At 35.2% G+C, this 26,265-nt stretch overlaps 1 protein-coding gene across 1 annotated transcript in view; it reads right to left on the bottom strand.

Annotated features, from left to right (window-relative positions):
* Positions 1-25,077, bottom strand: part of SOX6 (SRY-box transcription factor 6) — a 538,119-nt gene extending 513,042 nt beyond the window's left edge. The window contains exon 1 of the mRNA XM_051967575.1: positions 25,010-25,077. The gene's annotated coding sequence lies outside the window, so the exon portion shown is untranslated. The remainder of the gene's footprint in view (positions 1-25,009) is intronic.
* Between the last annotated feature and the right edge of the window lie 1,188 nt (positions 25,078-26,265).

Genomic DNA, 26,265 nt, shown 5'->3' with positions numbered 1-26,265 from the left:
ATTAGTAAAGCAGGGTGCTCAGTCATTCATAAAAAATTCAAAGCCATTTATTAGTGTGGTTTCTGTGCAAGGCAAGGTAATGTTTAAATTTATGACGACTCTTATCAGCTCCAAGAGTATGTCAAAATATCTGCTGGGGTTTGCTGAGTATCCAATTTTTCTCTTTTAAGATCAGCTTTACCTAATCCAAGTAGCTTAGTCAGTGTCAAAAGCCAAGTTGGACTTTATGATTTTCCAGGGCAAAAGCAATTCAGGTTGTTCATAGAGATGTAATGCAACCTCAGCTGTGCAGGGATGCTCAGGTAGAAGTGAAGTGAGTAAAAGTTGCTAAACTAACTCATGGTTTATAATAGATATGTTTTATTCCTTGAAGGGCAGTACAATGCCATTTATTGTACCTAAGCCTTACAGTACTCATGACCTGCTTCACACTACTATGGTTCTCACTGAAGGGCTCAATTTGCCCTCTACAACATCACTCCAATTCCTTTCTTATGATTCCAGAACTTCTACATGATCAACTTTTCCAGCAAGAAAAATCCTTTCTATTTCTAAGGGCTGCAACATTTTTTCTTGTACTACATGAAAAAAAAAAGTAAAGGGAGAAGCACACAGAAAAATTGACTTTATGATGAAGGCAGCAGTTGAGAGTCATATTAACTTTATAGTTTTGTTTACCACGTGGACATAATTACCTATTTGGAATTTCATATTAATGGAAATACAATACCTGTGTGGCTTTCATTGGATTTGCTGATTAAATTCCACTAATGCTATAAGAATTTGAAAATGTCTTTTTAAAAAGTTAAAACATGCTGTGTATAGAAGAGCCAACACAAAGTACTAACCTCTCCCTTTTAATTTGCTTATTTCCGCTTACTTTTATTCAAGTCAATGCCTTTCACTGAGTAATCTAAACCACATTTCATCACCATAGAGAGTAACTTTAAATTTACAGAACTCTTTTCAATGTTCAGCATCATGGATATCTAGGCAGTAGGTGAAGAGAATGATAATGGATCCCAAGTTTAAGGTTGAAATGGGAGTCTTTCTTCTTTGTACATAGACTTAAATTCCTTGTTTCAATTCATCAGATAAGGAAAAATAGCACAAAAAAATTTTGCAAGAAAGCAAGAAAAAAATGAAAATTTCTTTTTCAGCTTACTCAGGAGCAAACTGGGCAGGAAGTTTCTTAAATGCTGCTCTCTTGAGCCCCAAAGTCTTATTTTGCAGGCTTCCTAGAAAAGAGGACAGCTAGACAATTCTATCCTTGGAGGCGTGTCTTTGACTCTCACTATTGCTCCATCATTTCCAGGTCCCACTAATCACAGGGTGTGTCTTGGGTCTATTAATAATTTAATAAAAATTATGTTGTTCCTATGACAGACCTAAAATGCAAGGCAGATAAAATTACTTCCAGATGAAAGGGATTCTTTGAAAATAATTTTAGAACCCCAACATTGAGAGCATTTAGCCATCATACATGTCCACATTTTGAATAAAATCATTTTATTTCAGACATTTTAAGGGCATATTCATATACATTTGGTTATTAAGAGTTAGAGCTTTGTCTATTATATGGTGAACCAAACACAAAGATACTATGTGATAAATTTAAAGAAAATAAGAGGAATGGTTTGTTCCATCTTAACTAAGCTTGACTAAACTATGCTTTCTTCCATCTCCAGTGAAAAGTAATGATTTAAATACTAAGTATATGATACCAAGATGGCGGTTTCTTGTTCTGCGTACCTTTGCTTTCTTTCTCAAAGGCATGCTTCTAAAACACAAGATGCTTGCCAATCCAAAGAGAGAGGTACAGTCCCTGGATTTCACTCGCAGGCTTGGTAAGGTACACAAATGCCCACCAGAGACAGAAATGAGACCACTGAACTAATTTTCACAGGTGAATCAGCCTAGGCTTGTCAAGGTGAAATGCGAGTGCATTAATAGCTACAGTGCCACCACATGCTGAATTATTAATACTCTCAGACTCCTTTGCTTCAGTCCATGCCAGTTAGACAAGGAATGTGCTCTGAGGTTCATCAAAACTCAGCCTCTCAACACATTTCCAAGCATCCTAGAGGCAACATGACTTGAACTGAAACCAAGCTGCCTCCCAACCAAGCAAATTACCATCAGGACCCAGACTGAGGCTGATAAATGCAAAAGAAGAGCCTGTCCACAGGGAAGGCAGCTCTTGATTGCCAGTTGCCACCCAATGGCAGATCTTTGCCAGCTCAGCAGCCAGCGCAGCTGAGGTGCCAGGCAGGTGATGAGAGGTGGCTCTTCATTTGGCAGGAACAGAAAGACGTGCTGCACCTGTTTGCTGGGTGTGAAAACGCTTTGAAATATTCAGCAACAAAAGACTGAAAAGTGATGCTGAAAAGTACATCCAAATGCATCCTGTCTCATCCCTTGCTACCCTCTTGACTGTGGAGGTTTGATAGTTGTTTTTGCCAAACCAAAGGACTTAGTTTTCTATGAGAATCTTACCTTGCATTTTTTGGGTAAGAAGTACTTTCTCAAAATGATCCATTTTCTACATTAATTATTCTGAAGCCACTTTTAAAGCTCCTATGAGGCCCAAAAATGTTTCAGAGGGAAGCATAAACTAATAGCCATCATCTATTACCTATTTTGGGAACCCAAGGGATAAACTGTTAAAAGCCAAATGTTGTCACATCTTACACTTGTGTTTATATCCCACAATTTCTGTGATGAGAAAAAAGAAGGGCGTGAGGGAGGCAGCAGGGTATAGTGGAAAAAGCATTGAATTAAGGGTCTAAAGACTGTGGGTCCTCCTTGTATGACCTTCAGTGGGTCACTTCACTTCCCAATCCTCAGATTCTTTTGCTCTACAATGAGAGTGATAATACCCAAAGGATTATTATTTAAAATCAAATGGGATAATAATGTAAGATGCTTTGGAAAACTTAAAGTTCTACATAAATATAAACCACCATCATTATTTTTATAATTTTAAACAAAGATAATATCAATGAAATTGTATTCAAGTAGAAAAGAAAACATCATCCTTTGGATGCATCCTTTGGTTACACCAAAACAGAGAATTCTCAGGAAGTAAGATGGTCCAAAGTAGAGCCCAGATGGGACAAGTCCAAGAGAAGATGAAAAACCACAGCAGTGCTTTGGCCAGAGACAATCAATTACAGAGCTCTGCCCACAGGAGAGATGGAAGCTTACAGTAGCAGCCCAGGAAATAGAAGTCAGGAAAAAAACCTCAAATCTAATCATCCTGTCCAAGACTGGAAAGGGGAGGGTTATCTATGGAGAGAAGGGAGAGAATGATGAAATGAAGAAGAGAGAAGAGATGTTTTAGAATGGAAGAAATCTTACCCTAATTATAGAATCCCTGAAAATTAGAATAGGCCAAACAGAATTCAATAATTCCATAAGACAAGAAATATTTGAACAAATAAAAAAGATAAAAAATAGGAGAAAAATGTAAGTTATGCCTATTCTAATCTCAGAATATAGTACTTGAAAAGGCAAAAGATAAAAACTTATCACCAAAAGTAATTTACTTTACAAGCCTGAGTATAATTATATGGGGGGAGAAGGGAGAATGAGTCTTTAATGGAATAGAAGACTTTCAAGCATTCCTGACAGAACTGAGTTGAAATTCTGAACTACTAACACAGATATCAAGAGAAATCTAGAAAGGCAAATATATTTGAGCAATTGGAAGGGGCTTAATGATTAAAATCATTTTAATGGGGGAGAGGTACAAATGTCCCTTTAATGTCCTGATATATTCAAGAATCACAGAGGGAACTAAGACAGAGTGACTTAAAATGATTGTGTTCTGTTCTAACGATTTTTTTAAAAATAGAGAATATGGATTTGACCTTACCCTGTGCCAGGTACTATATTAAGCACCAAAGCCACAAAAGGATCCAAAAGATAGTATCTGCCTTCAAGGAGTTTACAATCTAATTAGAAAAGGCATGAGAGGGGAAAAAAAGGTACACGAGAAGACTATACAACTATGGAAGAAGGGTGAAGGAAGTATGCATCACATAGACCTGACTCTTAACTGAATCTAACTAGGAGGGTGGATTTGATCTAATCTCAAAAGAGAAGCATACAAAGATAGGAAAAAAAAAGGAAGAAAATTTTCACAACAAAGGTAACACCAGGGAGAGAGTATAACAGGTGATTGATTCTTAAAAGGAAAAATGAAAATATTGACCACATGAAAAAATGTTCAAATCACTAAAAAACGAGAAAAGAGAAAAGTAAAATAACTCAGATGCATTACCTCAAACCTAAAGAGTTGCAAAGATAAAAGAAAATAGCAATTGTTGGAGCAGCTAGGTGGTACAGTGGATAGAGCTGTGTGATCTGAGCAAGTCACTTAACCCCAATTGCCTCAGCAAAAACAAATAAATAAATAATGATTGTTGGAGTAAACAGATAAAAATTTATGTGGAGCTTTAAATTGTGATAAACATTTATACCCCAAAAACGATTAAATTGGGCATACCCATATCCTAGCATTACCACTATTAGATATATACTCCAAAATGTCAAAGAAAAAAATAAAGGAGTCATATATTTAAAATACTCATGGAAACCTACCCTTTCTGACCCCCTTCATCTTTAGAATTATGGAGCTGAACTAGATGATTTCTAAGATCTCCTCTAGCTCTAAATTTGTAATAATATGAATATGACTATTAATTATACAAGTTACTATTTTGATAAAGCAGGAAAAACAGAGATGACTCTAGGGTCTCCAAGGCATCAACAAGGCACAAGCTCTGTCATGTCTTAATATGGTGAAAGGGTTTGGAATATAATCCTGGCAGCAAAGAGTGACTGCTTTTTGAGGATCCACCTTGTTAAGTAAAAAAAAAACTCATCACTGGCAGACTGATGAATTATTTGGTCACGCCAACTCAAGAAATAAAAGCAGACACAAAACTAGCCTCCATTATGTAAGCAAATTCTGTTCTATATTGATAATGGTCATGGTAGGGGAAAGGGCAGAAGGTGCTAAAAAGGTTAGTGTTTAGAAAGTCTATAAACATTACTTTCACTGTTGATAGTCTCCATGTGAGATTTTTGTACAATAATCATTAAAATGCCATGGTGCTAAAGAAACTAAATCATCTAAATATTAAAATTTTTGCTATAAATGAAATCAAATGACAAAAGGAAGTATCAGATCATTGAATTGCCTACATAAAGAGGATAGAAAATGTGTTTTTTATCATGCATCCAAAAGCAAAAAGAAATATGTGAGATGTACCAAAGATAAAGATGTACATAAGATAAAGCAGAAGAAATCTAAGAATTCAATAAGCCTAAACATCAACTCTAATGAGTTAGCAGTTTGTAAAGATTCCAACAAGCCTCTATGAGTTAAATCAATGTATCTATTAACATTTGTTGACTTCAGTACAAAGTTGAGTATAAGGAAGGATGGCCAAAAAAGTGTTGGAAAATATAAATCAAAAAGCATGAAATGGAAAAAGGCCAAAAGCTTCTAGACAGCACAGAAGTCTCAAAACTATATGCCATGAATATTGCTTCAAGAAGAAGAATGGTAAACTGAAAATGGGGAAGACCAAATAGTGTTACCAAAAAAAAAAAAAAGAAAAGAAACAAAAACAGGAAAGTATTGGTTACTAATTGAGAGTCATATTTCAGTCAACTAATCATGATTAAATGATCAACTTGTTTTTTTCTATTCGGCCTCTAACCTAAAGAGATCATAAAAGAGGGAAAGGGAACTACATGTGGCAACCCTTTTTGTAGTAGCAAGAAACTGGAAACTGAGTGGATATATGAATGTTTTGGAATATTACTGTTCTATAAGAAATGATCGGCAGGGGGATTTCAGAGAGACCTGGAGAGACTTACATGAACTGGTGCTAAGTGAAATGAGCACAATTATACAATTATACAATGATCAATTCTAATAGATATGACTCTTTTCAACAATGAGGTGATTCAGACCAGTTCCAATGGTCTTGTGATGAAGAATGTCATCTGTACCCAGAGAGAAGACTGTGGGGACTATGTTTCACAACATAGTGTTTTCACTCTTTTTTTATTGTTTGCTTGTATTTTTTCTCATTTTTTTCTCTTTTTGATCTGAATTTTCTTGTGCAGTATGATCATTGCAGAAGTATGTATTGAAGAATTGCACATTTAACATAAATTCAATTATGTGACTTCTAGGGGAGGTAGTGGGAGAAGGGAGGGAAAATTTTGAAATACAAAGTTTTGCAAAAGTGAATATTGAAAATTATCTATATATATGTTTTGAAAATAAAAAGTTTTAATAAAAAAGTGATACCTTATAAATTTTTAAAAGATGATCAACTTATTAAGGAGCAAAATCAATACCAAATTAGTTTAAAAGAATTTTAAAAAGAAAATAGAGATGTTAAAAATGATTCCAGTCAATTCTATTTAAATAAGATATTGATAATTTTTTAAAATTGGAGGGATGGAATATAATAGATTAAAGAACTGTCATTGGCACAGATTATTATAATTTCTTAAGAAACTCTGTTCTAAATTAATCAGCATAATGAGAAAAACCAAAAAAGCTTAACTTTAATCTGAAAATACTTCTTTCCATTGCCATATGGATAAAACTATCCAGCAAAAAGGTAACATTAAATAATCATTTAAAACAGAAACTTGTTTGTAAAAAAAAATCTTACAGGGGAATGGTAGAAAATTATGATCAATGTTATTTCATAAAATAGCAACAAGTTGTGGGGGGATTTTATAAATAGAATGGTAAGAGACCTAATTATACCCAATTACCCCAAATGTAAGAAAAAATGAAAGGGCAACAAATTTGAAAAAAATCTGTCCAAATTATTATAATAAACTATTCTCCCAATTAATGATAGTAGAACTCTCCAGTTGGACTCCAACAATATAGCTCCTATGGGATGTCATGTGAAAGAAACAACTCTAAGGAGAGCAAAAACAAAAACAGGTATACTACACAAAATATAAAAAGAGGAGGTTTATGCTAAAGACAAAACAAATTTTAAGGTGCTAAGGAATCAAATCTCAAGAGAACTAAAAGAGAAAAGAATATCAAATGCCTGGATCACTACCAAAAAATCAAAGTGATTGATAACATATCAATAACCACTGACCCATATGCTTACTTTCTCATGTTTGCAAAAACATGAGAATAATTTATTTATTTATGCATCCCAAATATTCTTGATGAAACTATTCTAGTGACATTCATACAAGTGAAATAACAAAAGTAGCAGAGAATACAATGTAGTCACTCTTACTCATTGTTTAAAAAATTAAAAAGGCATTTGATTCAGCAGGGCAAAATGCCTTGAAGGTTTTTCTCCAACAATATGTCTCCTGGCATATTTAAAATAACCCAAAATTCTTTGAAAGATGGTAACAAAAGAAAAATATTGTTTGCCAAAATTCTGTTTAAAAATATCAAGTGATAAATAAAACATATGCTCACCAAAACTGATTGATATAGAGGATAATCAATGCAAAATCTAAATAGAGGAGGGGTTCCCTTTAGATATAAGACCTTAGTACTCTGGTTTGCAAATGACAATGCACTAATTGCATCAAGGCCTAGAACACTACAAAACTTTCTAAATGAAATTCATGGTCACTCAAAAAAATTTAGTCTGATTGTTGACATAAGAAGTAAAAACCAAAAGAACAAAGAATCTGTCTGCCATCTCTGGAATCCTTTGGACAGTCCATATAGCTACTCTTTCAGTATGTCTGTGTTAGATGGGAAGTTAGCAATAAACTGACTTCAAAACTGAATAATAGAAAGATGGATTGGGAAACTGCTGAGTGCTTTTAATAGTTTTCTGAGGCAAGTTCTTCTTAACAATGATAATCTTTCGAGATACTACCTGACTGCAATGGATGTAATAACACCATCTCCTGAGTTACAGGTCATCCCAAGAATAGTGGAGAAGTAGATGATGAGCAGGCTACCGAATATTAGCAATTAAGAATCACACAGAAAAAAACAATTAATATAACAAAAAGGTATTTTTGTTACCTCAACTTGGGAGCTCTAGAAAGCAGAACACAACATAGTTCTTTGCATGTTGTCTCCCCAAACTTCAGGCTCTTTAAGGCGAAGAACCATCTTTGTCTTTCTTTTTCTTTCTAGTATTTAGCACATTACCAAGCTCAAAGTAGACACTTAATTAATGCTTGTTGATTTGACTGGACCAGGATCATGAATAAGCTTGGAAAAAAATTAGTTGTACAATAAATGCTTGTGGAATGAATGGCATTTGTGATCATCCAAATTCCTGCTTCATAAAGTTTTTCCATAAGGTTTCTCTGATTTAGTTCATTCAGGGGTTCATCAGCTTATTTTTTTTTAATGTTGTGGACCCCTTGGCAACCTAGTAAATTAATCAGTCAATAAGTATTTATTAAGTGTCTAGTCTATATCTAGCACTTTATAAAGTACCTGGCAAAATCCAGAATTTATGTTAAGTGCATAAAATAAAATATATGAGATTACAAAAGAAGGCAATTGTACTGAAATACCAATTTTTTTTTACCAAATATCATCTATATATGTATGTACATATGTGTATGTATATATGTATATATTTATTATATTCCTATATTTAAAAACAAGCTCCTAACTCCTAGGTGCAAAACTCTTGTGTCTAGGAGGATATCCTTGCTTCTTAATTTGGTTGGCTTTTGAAATCAGCAACTCTTTTCTTGCTTTGCCCTTGAACAGGACAAGAAGAAAGGGTCTGTTAATATTCCACCTCCTTGCCAGCCATGATTTTCTCAACTACTTTCTGCAACTCTTGTTTATCATTCTTTGAGCAAGGACAGGATGTGACAATATAATGAAGGATCTGTGGCCATCACTTAACCTAAGAGAGCCTAACAAGTAACCAAGCTCCATCTGCACCTGTTTTGCTACTCACGGGTGTCATGTGGTAAGTACCATGTGAAAACCTCCTAATAGGAATGCCATAATCCTGAGTGTCCTCACTTTGCTTACAAGTATCAGAGTCAAGTTTTACCTTGTGTCTTGGAATGAGAGAATTTTCCCACATATCCTGGACTTTCCCAACACTCATTTTCCTTGCTTCCCACCATTTCTTCATGTTTAAGCTCTGTTTCTAAATCCATAAAGTAATAATAATCATGTTACTTAATCATATTCTGTAAATTCCTGCCACTTTCATAGGAGAACATATGCAATCTCAGAAATTAGATTTCGATTTTCCCAATTTCTCATAAAAGAAAAAAAATGGAAGAAACCCAGGAAATACACATGGGATCACAGATTTAGAGCTAAAAAGAACTTTTGATTTTACAGATGATGAATCTAAGGCTCAGAGAAGTTAGGGAGCTAACCTAAGATCATCCAGACAGTATAAGTAATAGAGTCAGGATTTGAAGCCAGTTTTTCTATTCCAAATACATTACTTTTCAGTTAATCATTTTTTTTTATTTTTTTATTTTATTGTAATAAGAAATGGGAGAGAGAGAAGGTAACGATTCTGGAAAAGAACATCTGCTACCAAAATAAATTATGTCCCTGCTAGAAAAACAAAGATGTGTTCCTTTGATTAATCAAGGTCAAGTTGGATCCTGAACCAATTTTGAAAGAAAATCCCAAAGGTACTAGATCTTCCCTTGCGGGGATACTTGCTATCTCCTGTAAAAGCTAAGCTGCTCTCGAATTGGAATTTCCCCGGTAGCCAGGAGCTTCCAGGGTAATAATCTTGGCCTCTGTCCAGGTGAGAATGGTTATTGCTTCACATTACATTAATCTGTTTCTTGCCCCCACTCACAGGTTTACATTGGACACTTTCAGCTGACCTCGGGGTCTAAAGATCCATGTAGCCAATATATCTTGGGAGAATAAACACTTCCTGTTGGTCCAAACCACATCCACAAAACTACATATGTATGCCTTCGAGGCTACACAGTGGTGCTGAAAGCTGGGGAACAATAAGAGCTTTCTGCCCTGTGAGATTGGCCAGACTGGGTACCTCACTTGCATGGAGCTCACATTTCCTACCTTCCTGGGAAGCTGTAGGGAAAAACACAGCAAGCCTTTTTTTTTTTTTTTTTTTTTTTTTTTTTTTTTTTTTTTAAAGATGGCATCCAGGAATGAAAGAAAATGAAAGTGGTCAATAATCCTATACAAGAACAAAACAAAACAAAAAAAATCCTCAACAATGAAATTCACTAAAAAAGAGAAAATCAATGAGCTTGATCAAGAATGAGCAAGAATGGACAAGTTGAAGTGTCCTGCATACAAGGAAGTAGGCTTGGGTTTAAGTCCCAGCTATTCCACCTAGTTAAGTCATTTCTCTGAGACTCAATTTTATTTTTTTATTTTTATTACCTGACCCCAAAATGGGTATATAATTAATACCTACATAATTTTTCTTACAGGATTGTTGTGAGAAAAGCCTTAAAAATGGCAAATTGCTGGATAAATATGGTTAACCAGTGTCCTAAACTGAGTGCTATCTAAGCCCACCTGGCTCTCAATGAAAATTAATGATATCAGAATAATCCAAACAGGGACTGATCACTTAACCTCCTCAGCTCCAGGACCCTACGCTTCCTCTCAAATACAGTTTGAAGGGAAAGGGAGATGGTCCAATGCAAGGCCCTGAGATGTGTGTATTTGTAGAGAGTCCCCAACAGAAGGTGGGCAAAGTGTTGCCATAGAATAGGGAAATATTTTTGGAACATATTGGGAAGGAACCTTTGCTGTTTTGAGTAACACATGGCTCTGTGGAATTTTAGTTAATTAAGCCATTGGATAGACAAATTCATCAGTGAAGATATTGTACTTCCCTGCTATATACCAAGACTTAGGGCTAACCAAAGGTAGGCTACAAACCACTACTGTCTGTTATCCATTCAATCATCCTCTATTATAAACCCAGGCAAACACTGGAAGCATTGTGGATGTTGTGAGACAGGAGAGCAGCTAGCACCTTCGTGTTGTTCCCTCAGGATGCTGCAAACTTTGCCATTTCATCAGCTTTCCGTACAGGCCCCGTATTCATTCGATGGTCCTTTTCTTCTAAACACATCTGGATTTGATCTAGTATTTCAAGCTTTAACATCACATTCATCCCCTTAATTCCTTCCTTTTTTTGTCTGTTCACACAAGTCAAACCATTCACAGGGAACCATTCTCCACCAAGAATTCTTAGTGAAGTAGTCAAAGTCCTCCAAAAGCACTGCAACCCACTTTTTAAATTCTTATCTCTCACTCTTCCCCCCTTAGGAAATCTATGTTTGAGGCCAAAGAGAATTAATGACTCACTCCCCCTCCTAAAAACTTTTCCCATGATTCCTACCCTCTCTGCATTTCCTGAAAAAAAAAAAGATAACAACCCCACCAAACCTTTCTATTGAAATTCTTCTCATCTTTTAAAGACCATTGCTTCTCTTAAGATTTTCCTAATCCTTCCAGTCAATAATAAATTTTCCCAGCTTCCCCACAACCTCACATAGCACCTTGATTCCATATAAGCATTTATCAAAGAAGTATGAATCTAAAACTGAAGGACCATCTAAGTCAATATTTCTCAAACTTTTTGGTCTCAGGACCCCTTTACACTCTTAAAAAATTATTAAATCCCCAGATTTTGTTTATATTAATTATATTTACCAAAATTTACAATGTAAACCAAAGTTTACAAAATACTTAAAATATTGGTGTTATAAAATAATACACAATATGATAATAAATGTAAACAATAAATATTATAATAAATAAATAGATGAACTGGAAAAGGAAATAGCAAACCACTCCAGTATTTTCACCAAGAAATCTCCAAATGGAATCATGGAGAGTCACAGACACCACTGAAAACAACTGAACAACAAAATTATTATAACAAGTTTTGACCTCACAGAACCTTTGAGGGAATCACAGGACCGCTGCGGGGTTTTGGATCACACTGTGAGAACCTCTAATAATCTAACCCTTTCATATTACATATGAGGAAACTGAGACTCAAGGACTTCAGACTTAGGGAAAACTTACTAAATACATAACTTTCTAATTACCTAAGTCATTCATTCAGGGCCCCTACTTCTGGCATTATTATCTCCTTCACCTATAGAAGGAGATAATAATGCCAGAAGGAAGGGCCTAATTCAGAAGGTAGTTGTGAAGCTGAAAGGAGATGGGGGTAAAAAGTATGTAAATAAATCTTTCTTAGTACCTAGAACCTAGTACCTAGTACCCGCTCTGTCTAGAAGAAAAATTTATTAAATGGTTTCTTTTATGTAATTAAATCATTACACCTATACACTTAGTATAGGAATATGCTCATGATAAGAACTTCATCAATCTTTCTTAAACTGAATTAACTTTGGTAGGATTGGACTCACTTGCATGGAAGAAATGAAGAGGAACATGGCAAGAGATCAGATCTCTTAGACTTCAGGTTTTTAGGTGTATAATTTAGAACTATGGAACAGTGTCATACAGCGGACAGAGGATCAATGTCTAATCTGGAAGCCCTGGGTTTAAATCCTGCCTCTGACAAATCAGGGACATGATCCTAAACAAGTCACATCACCTTTTGGTGGATCCTAATACTCCTCTAAGACTGAGACTAGTAAAGGGAATATGTTCAGGGCACGTTGTCCTAGCTTGGTGAAATCATGGGATCAAAAAGAAAAGTACCACACAACAAGAGGTCCTCTAATTAAAACTAATATGAAAAAAAAAGAAAAAAATGAAACTAATATGTTTTCTTTTAGATCCTGATTATATCTTCTTTCTTATCCTCAGAAGACAAAGCATCCATATCCCTCAAATTCTATCAAATCCTAATTCAGGGTTCAGTAACCTGCTGGGGCAAAGCAGATTTTAATTTAGCTCTAATTATCCTATCTCCCTCATCTCAGAACAGTAAAATCACTTCCAACAATTTCTCAGATTCTTTGATTGCACAAAATGAAGGATAAGATACCCTTGGGAGGGTTTTACATGGATAATACTCGGTACGGTATTGCCATCATCACTTAGCCAAAAGGGTGTCTCTGCCTGGGGCTCCAGGCACACAGGTGGCAGGAATCAGCTGCATATGGGTAGGCAGCAGAAAGACAAATGGAGAGTAACTAAGTGCCTTTTGCAGGCAGCTTGGAGACAGTGGGCCTACAAGACTCACTTTCCTGAGTTCAAATCCAGCCTCAGACACTGACTAGTTGAGTGACCCTGGGTAAATCTTTTAACTCCATTTGCCTCAGTTTCCTCATCTGTAAAATGAGTCAGAGAATAAAATGGAAAATCACTCTACTATCTGTGCTGAGAAAAATTCCAAATGGACTCATGAAGAATCAATCACAACTAAACAAACAAACAAACAAACAAAAACAACCCTCCTTTTTGAATAATTTTTTTTAAACAGCAAGGAGTAATAACTAGACGGCTATCCTAGGAGTCAGAAAGACTTGGGTTCAAGTCCTGCCTTTGACATATACTAACTAGCTAGTTGACCTTGGCAAGTCATTTTAGTTTTCAATCACACCAGGCAACTCTCTAAAATTGTTTTGTTACAGATGAATTACTGACCTACCTCTGTGGAAGGGATTTCTACCTGAGGAGCTCCTTAGGCTGATAAAATTATAGGTCTGGTACAAAAATCAAATATTTGACTATGAAAAACTGAACTTGGAGGTTGTCCAGAGCAATGAAGGGAAAATGCATGATGGAAAGCACAAACAGGCTGCAGCCTATGACCTACTATTAACTATTCATCAAAATTGGCATAAAAGGGACCAAAGAAAAGAATGAACTCCAGAAAAGGAGATGAGTGGCCCATGAAGTCAGAGAGAGGAGGAACAGGCAGGTGGAGACCCTGAGGAAGACCCTCTAGGACTTGCATATGACACGGACAAAAGTTGCCCAGGATCTGAAAGAAGAGTGGAGTTGGTGGGAGGGCCAACACCAAGGTCCATCAAAATGCTGACATACAAAACCCCAAAACATCCCCTTGACAATGGGAATAAAAAGCTTTCAGAAAAAGGCTTCTAAAAGGCTGGAATTTCCATTGGAATCAAAGAGGGTCACACAGCTGGTCCCAATTCATCCTCATCAAGAGAAGTAGTTAGGTATGATTCCCCAGGTTTATGGAACTAGCAAGTGTGTAACACAGTGAATAAAGTATTGGACCTGGAATCAAATCTGAACTCAGATAATTGCTAGCAATGTGACCCTGGCAAGTCAACTTTGCCTCTTTTTGTTTCCATTTTCTCCTCTGTAAAATGGAAATAATAATAGTACCTCTGTCCCAGAGTTGTAAGGACAAAGTGAGATTTTAAAGTTTTTGTAAATCTTTATTTTGAAGTGCCATATAGATATGAGCTATTTATTGCAGATTATTATAGATTTTTGAGCTAGAAAAAAGATTGTCTTAATTCAACTCTCATTTTATAGCTGAAGAAACTAAGGCCCTCAGATTAAATAACTTGCCAGCAATTACACAAGTAGTAAAAAGAAGAGATGGGATTTGTTTCCCTCTTCTCTTCTCTTCTCTCTATTTTCCCTTGATAATCTCTGCAGCTCCCAGGGGCTCAATTATCACATTTATACAGATGACCCCGAGTCACTTTTTAGCCCTAACATCTTTCCTGAACACCAGTCCCAGCTCATCAACTGCCTGCGAAACAGCTTCGTTTAGGTGTCCCATTAGCACACAAACTCAATTTGTCATAAACAGGATTCATCATATTTCATTTCAAATCAGTCCCTCCACAACTTCCTTCCAATCACCTACGTATGTACACTCCAACTCATCCTTAACTCTTACTCTTTTATTTAACCCCTAGATCCAATCAGTCATCAAATCTTATTAATTTAACCTCCACAGAATCCATTCATCATCTTCTGTCCACTCAGAAGGCCATTATCTTAATTTAGAACTTTATTATTTCTCACCTGGACAATAGCTACTAGGTTGATTTCCCAGATTCTCCCCTTTCCAATTTATTCTCTACATTGTCATTGAATACTGCTAAGTCAGAGGTATAACCTTGTCATCTGTTGCTCCAAAAATTTCCAGTTCCAATTCTGGCATAAAATACAAACTCCTTAACCTAGTCTTTAAACAAATTATAATCCATGAATACAATGGAATATAACTCTGCTGTGACAAATGATGAGCACAATGAATATAGAAATGCATAGAAGGACTCACATGAACTGATGCAAAGTGAAATAAGCAGAACCAGGAAAAAATATACACAAAGACTGCAAATGTATGATTGGAGAGAATACCCACCACAAAATAATCTAAACTAAATGCTGTAGACATTGTATTGTGTGTGGATGGCAAGTTTGTTCCTAAAAAAGAGAGATGAAAATATGCTTTCTCCCAACTCTTTTATATGGGAATGGAGAAAGTTCACAGAGACTGAATACTGCATGTAACATCAGAATTTTTCTATGGATGGTTCAGTTTTACTGAATTTTTCCCCTCATTCTCTTTTTTTTGTCATTTAATTGTTAATGAATTTCTGAGGATGTATGGAAAAGAATACAATGGAAAATTTAGATAATATAAAAAGAAAATATATAAGTCAAAATCTCTTTCTCTCTCTCTTTTTTTTTCCTGAGGCAGGGTCACACAGCTACAAGTGTTAAGTGTCTGAGGTCATGTTTGAACTCAGGTCCTCCTGACTTCAGGGCTACTGCTCTATCCACTGACCACCTAGCTGCCCCAAATCTCTTATTTTTAACAAAAAGAGAAAAATGCTAAAGTTCTCATTTATCTTGTTCTCTACGTTTCCTGACAAGTCATATTGCTCCCCTCATGCACTTTTTGAAGTACTCCCTACTTGCTGTTCCCCAAACATAACATGCCATCTTCTATCTCTGTATTTTTGCATATGCCAACTTTTTTGCCTGGAATGCACTCCTTCCCTATATCCACTTCTCAGAATTCCTAGCTTCCTTTAAGGCCCAGTTCAGATGCCACCTCCCTAATGAAACCTTTTCTTATTCCTCTTGTTGTTAGTGTCCTCTCCGTTCAAAAATTACTTGGTATTTACTTGTCTATCTATGTGTTTTATCATCTCAGCAGACTTGTAAGATCGTTGAGGATAGTGATTATATTGATTTTTTTCCTAACACCCAGATCAGTGCCCTGCACACAGAAAGGACTCAATACATGTTTGTTTAATTAAATTTGAAAATATGCTCTCTTCTACATCTACATGCATTTCTCACTCAAATGAAAAATAAAGGTAGAATTTTTTCCAACAATTTCTTTACATAGTAGGACCTATTTCCCTATGCTCCTGCAGTTTAATTCAATTAAATTCAATAAATATATTCTGTTATGCACTTTTAAAAAGTCTTCTCAAAACACTAGGGAAACAAAGACAAAAATAAAACAATCTCTGCCTTCAAGAAAGCTATGGTTTACCAGAATTTCTTAAACTTTTTCTACTCACAACCCCTTTATACCTGAGAAATTTTTACATGACCCTGGATATATAGATGTATGTATAATATATATAAATCAAACATTTACTCATAATAAATGATAATTTCACAATCCCTATATTCAGTGAGGTCACAAACCACAATTTAAGAAGCTGGGGTTTACACATTTAAAATACATATTAAGAAAGTAAAATTAAGCATATCTTAATTTTAGTCTTTGAGATTCCTAGCTAAGTCAATAAACAACAGAAGAGGGAAAATAAAAACCATAACCTTATTTAACCACTTCTTGACTTTAAAGAGTATATCTACATCCCCAACTAGTCTTCTGCTCCATTTTTTCACTCATGAGACAAGTCTGTCAAATTCATTTATAGCCACTCCCTTTCCCTCTTTCCCCATTTCCATAGTACATAATAAAGTAGGAGAAATGTAATTTTTTTTCTTTTGGAAATTCTCCTACATCCACAGATCTTGTCTCCAGGATGCCCTTCACATGACTTTTAAATCTTCTGCAAATTCCCTATTTCCTCTCAACTCAGGTAACCACGCAGGATTCCCTTTTCTTCTTCCTTTCTTCCTTTCCCTTTGTTTCTCTTCTACAAATCCTCAACCTGTAAATTCCTTTCCATTACAGCTTCTCCGACTCCATAACAGCTTCCCCATGCCTTCCCTAAATCAACCACAATTCATGCTTTCTTCTTTCCATGAATTCCTAATGCCACCATTCCTAGAGCTTCAATCTTTTAAAGTTTTCAGCTATTCACTGATTTTGCACTTGTTAGTATTTTAGATGGCAAACTTGGGGAGACATCAGTTGTAATCAATTGTATCATCTCTCTATTGTCAGTAAACATGCACGTTGGAATGTATATAATGTAAAAAATATATACATAAGGTAAGAAAAGCACTCCACATGGGAGGACTGAATTCTACATTTCATTTTATTATATACTTTAACTCATAAAAGGTGTGACAACAATAAAAATCCCAGCCAGCACTGTATTATCTACTTGCTGCCACATAAAAAGAAATGTCCTGTTTTCATTTTAAGCTATTTTCTGTCTGATATAGGCAGTTAGAGGGGCACAAACTTTGATTCCATTCCTGCTGTTTCTTAATTACCTGCCGTGCTAGATTTCAAGGGGGAAAAATAATAATTAACTGTCAGACATACCTTTTTGTTGTGTTTGTATATTCCAAAGGTAGAAAAGAGCCCAGAGGTGAATTAAAAATAGAAAAACTGCTTTTATTAATAGATTCATTCAACTGAGTTTAAATAAAACTATGTGAGTAGAAGAAATGGAGAAAGAGAAGAGAGAGCTAACTCCAGTCCAGTCTGTTTCCAAAGAAAACTCCACCTACATAAACTCTCTAGTAACATATCACGTTTTAAGCCTTTAGGGAAGAGACCATCTCCTTTTAGTCTCTCTTCAACAGAGTGCCAAACTTTCTGTCAGTGCTGAACAAATAATAATAATAATAACTGGCATTACATCATAAGAATAAACTCTTCGTGGCTGATTAAACCTTGAGGGCAAGGCCTCCTTGCCAGTTGTCTATGAAATCTCAGGCTTTAGAAATTAACCCCTTCACATCCCAATGGTTTCATCACTTTTGAAAAACTTCAGGAAATTAAGGTGAATACCTTTTTGAAACCACAAAGGTAATTTTGTCTACACTGAAAACATTTATTTCCATGCAAAATGGAAGTACAGCTTTTTTTGCTTAAAGACCAGCAAGGACTCAGTAGAGAGTAGTGGTGGAAAGATTCTGTTTGCATAATAAATAGAAATAAAATAATAAGAATAAGTTGTTGCTCCAAAAATAAAAAGAAACGTGTGTTTCTGACAAACAGAACACTGACAGTGATGTGTTGTGGAGCAACAAGTACTGATGAATGTGTGAATTAAATTACGTTGGTCACCAAGAGTATGTTTAGAAATAGGAATGTCCTGACTAGAGAATCCAATGTATATTTATTTCCAATTCCAAACAATACTTCTGTTCTTTTGGACTTTTTTCTCATCATCTGGAGGGGGGAGATGTTACTTAGCAAAGGACATTATCTCCAGGTAAGTAGCAGTCCTTTCTTTCTGGACCTTTTTATACCCTTTACTTTGGGGACCACAATCCTTTTTTGACCATTGATTCTATTTTCCTTCTGAAATACAGATATAATTCCTATGAATGCTAATGGGATTTATATTGAGAGTACAGGAAGAAAAGCAGGCCCCTAAGCTCAGTTTTTTTAAAAAGTTGAAAAAACAGCTTTTGTTGGTAATATTCAAATTTATTAGTAGCTCTTATAAAATTGCCCCCAAGCCCCATATTGTATCCAATCTCAAGTTAAGAAGACTTTTCCTCCAAAGGGCAGTGAATCATTTTAATGTTGACTCTTGTGCAGCTTCACTCCACCTTCGAATGTAGCTAGTAAATTCAGCTTTACTACAGTACTATAAAAATGGGAAAGTACTATAATAGCATCTAAAAAATGAGCTGTTAGCACTACTTTAGAGAAAACCCTAAACCGAATACTAATGCAAAAATCTAATGACACTTTGCCTAGCTTCCAAAAGAGTTACAATAATTATTTTGCCATGATATGTAAGCTAAGCTAACCTGGAGGCTTGTGACAACATTATCACACAGCATTCAGAATAAGTTCCCAGAGGGCCACCAATGTACTTTCCATCCATTTAAAAATTTTGGACAAATTGTCAATTCACTGGAGCTTCTTTATTACAATTTCCTCAGGGTCAATTCCACACAACAGTCTAAAGGGTGAATCCACTCAACTCCCTTAGATAATATCCAAGAAGGATCTGTCTTGCACCAAGCTCTACTCAACAATGAAGAACCTTCTTATAGGGTTCCACATTGAGGCAGGTGATGAGGCTTTTCCTTGCATTCTTCTTTTCAAATCATTACAAGTTTTTTGACAGTAGTGAGGCAAACCAGGGTCAGATTTAGATAGGATGTTTGAAAATTAGTGAAGATGAAACATTTCAGCACCAGACAAAAGCTTTGATTTTAAGAGTAGGTTTTTGCCTTCCCTGAAATGCCTCGCTGTATATTTTTATGCCTGCAGATACTGGCGTATTTCATATTTAAGATTATGAAATACCAACCTATTTTGAAATTTTTTGAATCTTCAACTGCGCATGTGTCAAGTGCTTTATGACTATCACTGATAATTGAGCAATTAACTTGAAATTACCGAATGTGCTGGGGTAGCACAATATGTAGCATGCAACATGAAAAGAATAAAGAACTCGGAAGCCTGGATCCCTGGGAGAGATTAATGAAGATTAAAAATAGACCAAAGCAACCATGTTGGGTGACCCTTCAGTAATAGTCCCAGTACTCAATGGGTGCACCCTAGAGTAGCCTAGTCCTCCCTTTAATGAAGCCATTCTAAGACATTGTAAATGATTGCTCTTTGGAGCAGTTCATTTTGGTGCCTACTGGAAAGGAAGCTTCTTCTGTCTGACTGGTCTTATGCAATCCTCGGAGCTTAGCCTGAGAGGTAAATAAGTGTGGGAGTTTCATTAGGCAACCAGCACAAAACAATTAGGTTAGAAATCCTGACAGGCAGATTTCCATAGTTGATGAGCTTGCAAAAAATAATAAAGACTTTTAATTTTATTTCAAGGAGCCTGAAAAAGAAAACATAAGTGTTCAGGGACCAGAAAAGCATTCCAGAGGACAGTTAGTCCATCCCCATGATAAAAGGCATATCTGCCTCAAATTGTGATAAAGAGATAAGTTCAATCGTCTTTCTCACTCCTGTGTTTAAAGACTTCCAAAGAAGTAAATTTTATAGCCTACCTACTACCCTAATTCATTCTAAAGACTCTAGCAATTCTTTTATTGCTAAGCACAGAAGGTTTATAGGGCAAAACAATAATTTGTCAGAAGTAAACAGAATATTCAAAATTAGTATCTGCCATGTCATATAGAAGAAGCTATAAGGAATTTTTTAAAGTCACACAAAAAGCATATATGTAGCACCCAAACATCTATGAGAAATAAAGAAATGAGAAAATGGAAACAGAATGGGAAGAGTAGAGAGAAAGAAGAACAAGTAGCCAAAGACCCTGGTCTATAAAACCTAGATGCTTAAAAGTAATAGCTATGCACATTCAGATTAGCAAACTGCTTTCAATTAAAGTAGATTTCTGGGCCCAGTTCACAAATGTATAGTAGCTGTGTGTACTAATGTAGATACTTCAAATGTCAGTATATCTCTAATTAACATGAGCATACAACAGTAAAACTGAGAAGGCACAATTTTAAATTCCTTACATTCCCAGCATTAATGCTTTCATGGGGCAGTGCCCGTTGTCATGGAAAATGGCATTCAAGACCTATTTGTGGATTTTCACAGCTCATCTTTTTTATTTACCTGCTCTATGTCAAGATTATCCTAGAATAATATTTTGTAAAAGATGATGCACTAGGACCCACTTGTCTTTGGAATCACAGACTTTTCTCTGCAGAATTTTTTAAATGAATTTCTTTCCATTTTAAAACACAATTTTAAAAGAGAAGTTAATTTATTTTTATATTTTAAAATCCATACAATTTTTTAAAGTTCTGTCAGAATGTATTTTGGCATGCTTATACTTATGACCTGCGTGATTATAATGAGGAAGAAGAGAACACGTTATTAGAGAATTTTAGAGAGAATTATTTAGAGAATATTAGAGAATTAGAGAATTCATTACAGTGAATAGAATGCTAGATTTTGGCTCAGGAAAGAAGCAAATTTGAATCCTGATTGGGATCCTGGGCAAGTCATTTAACCACCCTACCTCAGCTTCCTCATCTAGAAAATGTAGGTAAGAATCACATCTACATTACATGCTTGTTGTGAGAATCAAATGACATAGATCTGTCAAAACCTCTCCAAATCTTAAAGTGCTCTACAAATATCTATCGTCATCATCATTATTATAAACATGAGATGAGATAGTCCAGAGTATATGCTGAGGGAAGAGTAGTATGATGCACAAGAGCTAGGAGATGGAAACAGTGCCAGAAAGAGAGCTGGAGATCTTGCTCCAAGATCTGAGATACATTCCAGTTTGCTTTGGAATAAAGCATCAAAACGTGGGCAGAAGTCCCTGCCGAGAACATTGGGGATATACAAAGACAAATGGGGAGTCTCAACTAAGAAAAGGCTCTCTGAATAGCAATCAGTTATCAAATAGCTCAGGTCATTCTATAGAACCAACATGTCTCATGCACTATAGAATATTTTACTGATCACTTATCGCTCCCATGAAAATGAATGAATCAGATAAGGTTGAGTGTGTCTTTATCTACATAGCGGAAGTGTGTACTTATTGACACATAATCCTCTGGCTATTAAGCATTTTTTTATATCCTCAAGAGTAAAGTTTTTTGTTTTTCATTTTTTAAGAAAAAGAAAAAAACAGAAACAGGGAAATTCCCTAAAAAGACAGTCACTTTTCTCAGAATGTTTTTCTTCTTCTGACCCACGTAGTAGATTTGAGTTGCTAAGATGGCAATCAGTCCTTATACACCCTTGGTGTTGCCCATCCATTATAGATGTGCAAAACAATATCCACATCCTTATCTCCCGGGCGAACTTCTGCAGCCTTACCGAGAAACCTTCCTGTGGCTCTGGGGTATAACTTTCTACCTTAGATCATGTAGCAACTAAAGCAGTTCCAGGCCACAGAAATTGAAGGCCTTAAGAAAGAAGACATGGTTACTGATCCTTTCCAATTGTCTCCAACAGAGAGTAGATAAGAATTTCTATTAATGGAGCTGCCTCACCTGTCTGTGTCAGTGTTGATCTGTGGGCTTGGGAGAGCCTGGAACTATGGAAAGGTCAGGAAGCCATGTTAATTTTATGTGGTTGATTAATTTTAATGCTAGCCAGGATACTTTCAAACAAAGGTTCTTAGCCTTTTTTTTGTGTCATAGATCCTTTGGCAGCTTATGGACCCCTACCTGGATTATTTTAAATTTTGAATATTTAGATTCTTAGGAATACAAAGAAAACTTATTTTGAAATACTGTTACCAAAATATATTTTAAAAAAAAAACAAATTTTGATCTCTAGGTGAAGAAGTTTTGCTTTAAAATATTATTTTCAATTTCTTTGATAAAAGGTTTTGTGATCAAGAAGCTAGCCGCCTCACTAATTCCTTAGGGCTACTTCATGAGAACACTAATATTTCTTCTCTGATAGTAATATAAGGCTATTTTTATATTAAGAAAACAATTTCTTTTGGCCTTTTTGTGTCCTGAACAGCTACCACTCAAGCATCCAGATAACATCCACCTTAAGACTAAAAGAAACCAAGACTCATTCATCCCAAGAAATCTCAGAATGGGAACTGAAAATCTCCTTACTTCTTTGAGTCTCAACTATCAGATCATGAGAAAATTTCTAGAGATGGAATTCCATTTAATTCTCTCTGATTTCTAAATTTTGGATCTATAGGAAGAGAAAGAGAAAACTGAAGATACTGTCCTGCCAGACTGTCTTTTGGGTGTCCCCTGAAATGTCTTAATAAAAGAAATAATGAGGAATTTATAAGCAAATTACTATTGAAGACCATATCAGTAGAAAGCTGACAAATATTGTATCTTTTTTAAAAGGATGATATCATCTCAAGACAACACAATAACTATAAATAAATACTAACTGCATTGAATAAAGGGACAAAAGAGAACTTTTAAAAAGATGATAGAGCAGAGAGAGAGGGGGATAGGCAGATGAGACAGAGAGGCAGAAACTGTATTTTTAAGAAGAAATAATGTAGATCAGGAAAGCACTATTTTCATTCAGTCAGATCTCTAAAACAGGATAAGCTCAAATCCTTGGAATTATCTGTTTCCTAGAAGAGCCCTTCAAAGATACTTTATCCACATTTATTTCTCCATCTACTTTGCCTCATAATCCTCGCCATGATACTGTGCACAAATTAAAAGCTTATTTTTAATCCAAATGCACCACATAGTTAATACACCACTATGCTTTCCACAAGACTTGTGTCTTCAAACAATAAAATATAAGTAGTGAGTTTTTAGGGAAAAAGTAAGTACTTGTTCATTTCTAAAGTGCTCAAAACAACAACTTTGATTAAACCATTTTAAATTTTCTTATCTATTTAAAATATTGGTTCAAAATATTTAATGCTAATATGAAAAAAATAAATCTTGCTCTAAATACATTTTGCTGCTTTATGTTTTAAAATGAATTCATTTAAGTACAAGTTCATAATTTATTTTTTTTATATTATGGAGACAAGCCCTTTATTGAAAGAATTTTCTACTAAAAACCCTTTATAGCAATGTACTGGAAGACTTAAGTTTCCTATAACTCTGCTGATGTCGATTTAAAAGAGCTCCTTCTTCAACATCAATGCTCTTCTTCCAACTATGTACACATATTAATTTAGTATTAATAATAGCAAAATACTCGAACACATAAATATTATGTGTTCTGTATACTTTGCAGACATTTCTCGTGATATACTACTTTCTCTAAAAGTACTTTTACATTAATGAACACATTTGAAAAAATAAGAAAGGCAATGTTGTAATACAAAGAAGGCTAGTTTTGGGGTCACAAAACTCTAGCCTCTAACATATGCTAATTGTATGACCACTAGTAAATCACTTAATTTTGAAACATTCCAATAAATCCTCCAAAATTCTAAGTTACAGATAAGTTGACTTTCCATCAATGGGTATAATTTACACACCTAGAGTTCTCTATACTAATGAAATCACAGGTATGGACATATATCCCTTTCCTTCCCATAAAAATAATGGGGGGGGGAAGAAAATCTGAACTACTTTAATGGATTGTTGAAAGGCATCTGATTTTTTTTTGTTAACTGTATCTTCTTAACAAGTAGCATAGAAAACTGAACCATTTTCTACCTCTCAGGCAACTATGTTTTAAATCTGTCATTGGCCAATAAAGAAATTAGAAGCACCACAGTTCAGATACCAAAATATTCGTCCATCTTGATTTTCATGACATAAGAACATGATACATTGAAGACACATTAAGAATTGTGTAATCTCAGTGGGATGCAATGAACAATGCCATGTTCTAAGACAAGATTACCAATGACCAATGACTGCAGACATTTAATTAAGGTAAATTAGTATAATGGAAAGCCCAGACATTTTGAAAAAATCCTTTCCTATAAGTGAGCCTTGACTCTAAGTGGTTGGAAATTAACCTTTTAATGTATTAAAATGTAGTATATAATGTAATGAACCTCCAGGGAAGTTCACTGGAAAGGAATGAAAAACCCAAGAGTTTTCTATGTATACTGTATTCCACCCAAGAAAATTAAATTCTCTTGAGACCTTCCAATTTGCTCCCACAACTCCAAAACTTCCCAACTAGTCATATAAAACCTCTTCTCCCTGTAGACAGCTTTCACTTGGAAGGCATTAGATGGTATTCAGCATTGTGCCTTACTACAACTTTAAAACCATTTTATATCAAAGAATGGAAGGAATAAAACCAATACTTACAAATACACAAGAAAATCAGCCCCAGCACCCAGAAATCACTGATAAGTTGCTTTTGAATTCATGAAAGAGACCTGAAAATTTAGAGAGAAAAAAAAAGTGAAAAAAGGGGAGAGAAATCAGTAGCAGTCACATGTTTGTTAAAGAAAAAATGCACTTTCTGACTACAAATTAAACTATTTTCAACTCACTCTTGTCACCATTTGATCTGACATTTTTTTCCAGGAAGTTAAAACCATAAGAAACAATTATTTCATTGTTCTACATTTACAAACACAATATCCCCATCTATTATGGCTTTTAATTTTTTTTTAAACAAACTGGCAGTAGTATAAGTGTTCTTTTAAAAAAAAGTGAGGAAAAACACAATTTTTTAAAAACACCTTAAAGGATCAAAGATTATATTTGAAAAACATCTTTAATTTATTATTCTTGCAAGTTAAAACTTAATTGGATTAATAGAGTGACTTGGTGTGCTCAATGGGAATATATCTTAAGTGGAATTCATACAATAAGAAAGACTGAACTTTTTGTTCTACCTTAGGTACACATCTCATTTAGAAACTCTGGGGAAGTACAAGGCATTCTGTATGAGGCACGATTCAATCCAGCATTCTTTTCCCTGCATACCCCTCGGTTCTGGCTGAAAAGGTAACAGATGCAACTCAAACCCACAGAGCTAGCCTTATAAAATTCTTTAACTAGCACAATGAGTCACTTTATGCCTCTAAATACCCATGGTTTCCTCTCTCCAGAACCCCCATGCATTAGAAGGTAGTTTGGTAGTTTATTTTTATTGTTTGGTCTAAATACAGCACATTTTTAGTTCAGTGAAAACAAAGGAACTTTGTTGCAAAGGCTGTGTTTTCTTTCCAAAATGTGGGGATGGATATGGGTAAGGTTCAACTGAAAATAATAATGGTCCTTGGACTACTGCTAATTTAGGTCAGAATCTTTTCTAAATACTGGGGATTATCTTAAATCAATTTTCATTTTTCACAAAATAGCCAGCACACATTTTCCTTAGTTAGACTTAGCCAAATTAAAATCACACATCATTTTGTGTAAAATGTCTTTTTTGTCCAATATCAAGTATAAGAATTATTGTTCCAGCTTGTTTCCTATAACAAAAGGACTTTCCTAGTCCAATGTCATTATCTAAAGCAGAGCAGTGGAGGAAGGGGCAGAGTTAAAATCATTATCTGACTCATTTCAAGTCCCTCTCTCCAGACATTTTCTTTGCCTTAATTACTCAGACC

The sequence above is a fragment of the Antechinus flavipes genome, chromosome 6 (assembly GCF_016432865.1).
Source record: "Antechinus flavipes isolate AdamAnt ecotype Samford, QLD, Australia chromosome 6, AdamAnt_v2, whole genome shotgun sequence".
NCBI lineage: Eukaryota > Metazoa > Chordata > Mammalia > Dasyuromorphia > Dasyuridae > Antechinus > Antechinus flavipes.
Note: the sequence above shows the minus strand (reverse complement) of the source record. Positions and strands in the feature narration are given on the sequence as shown.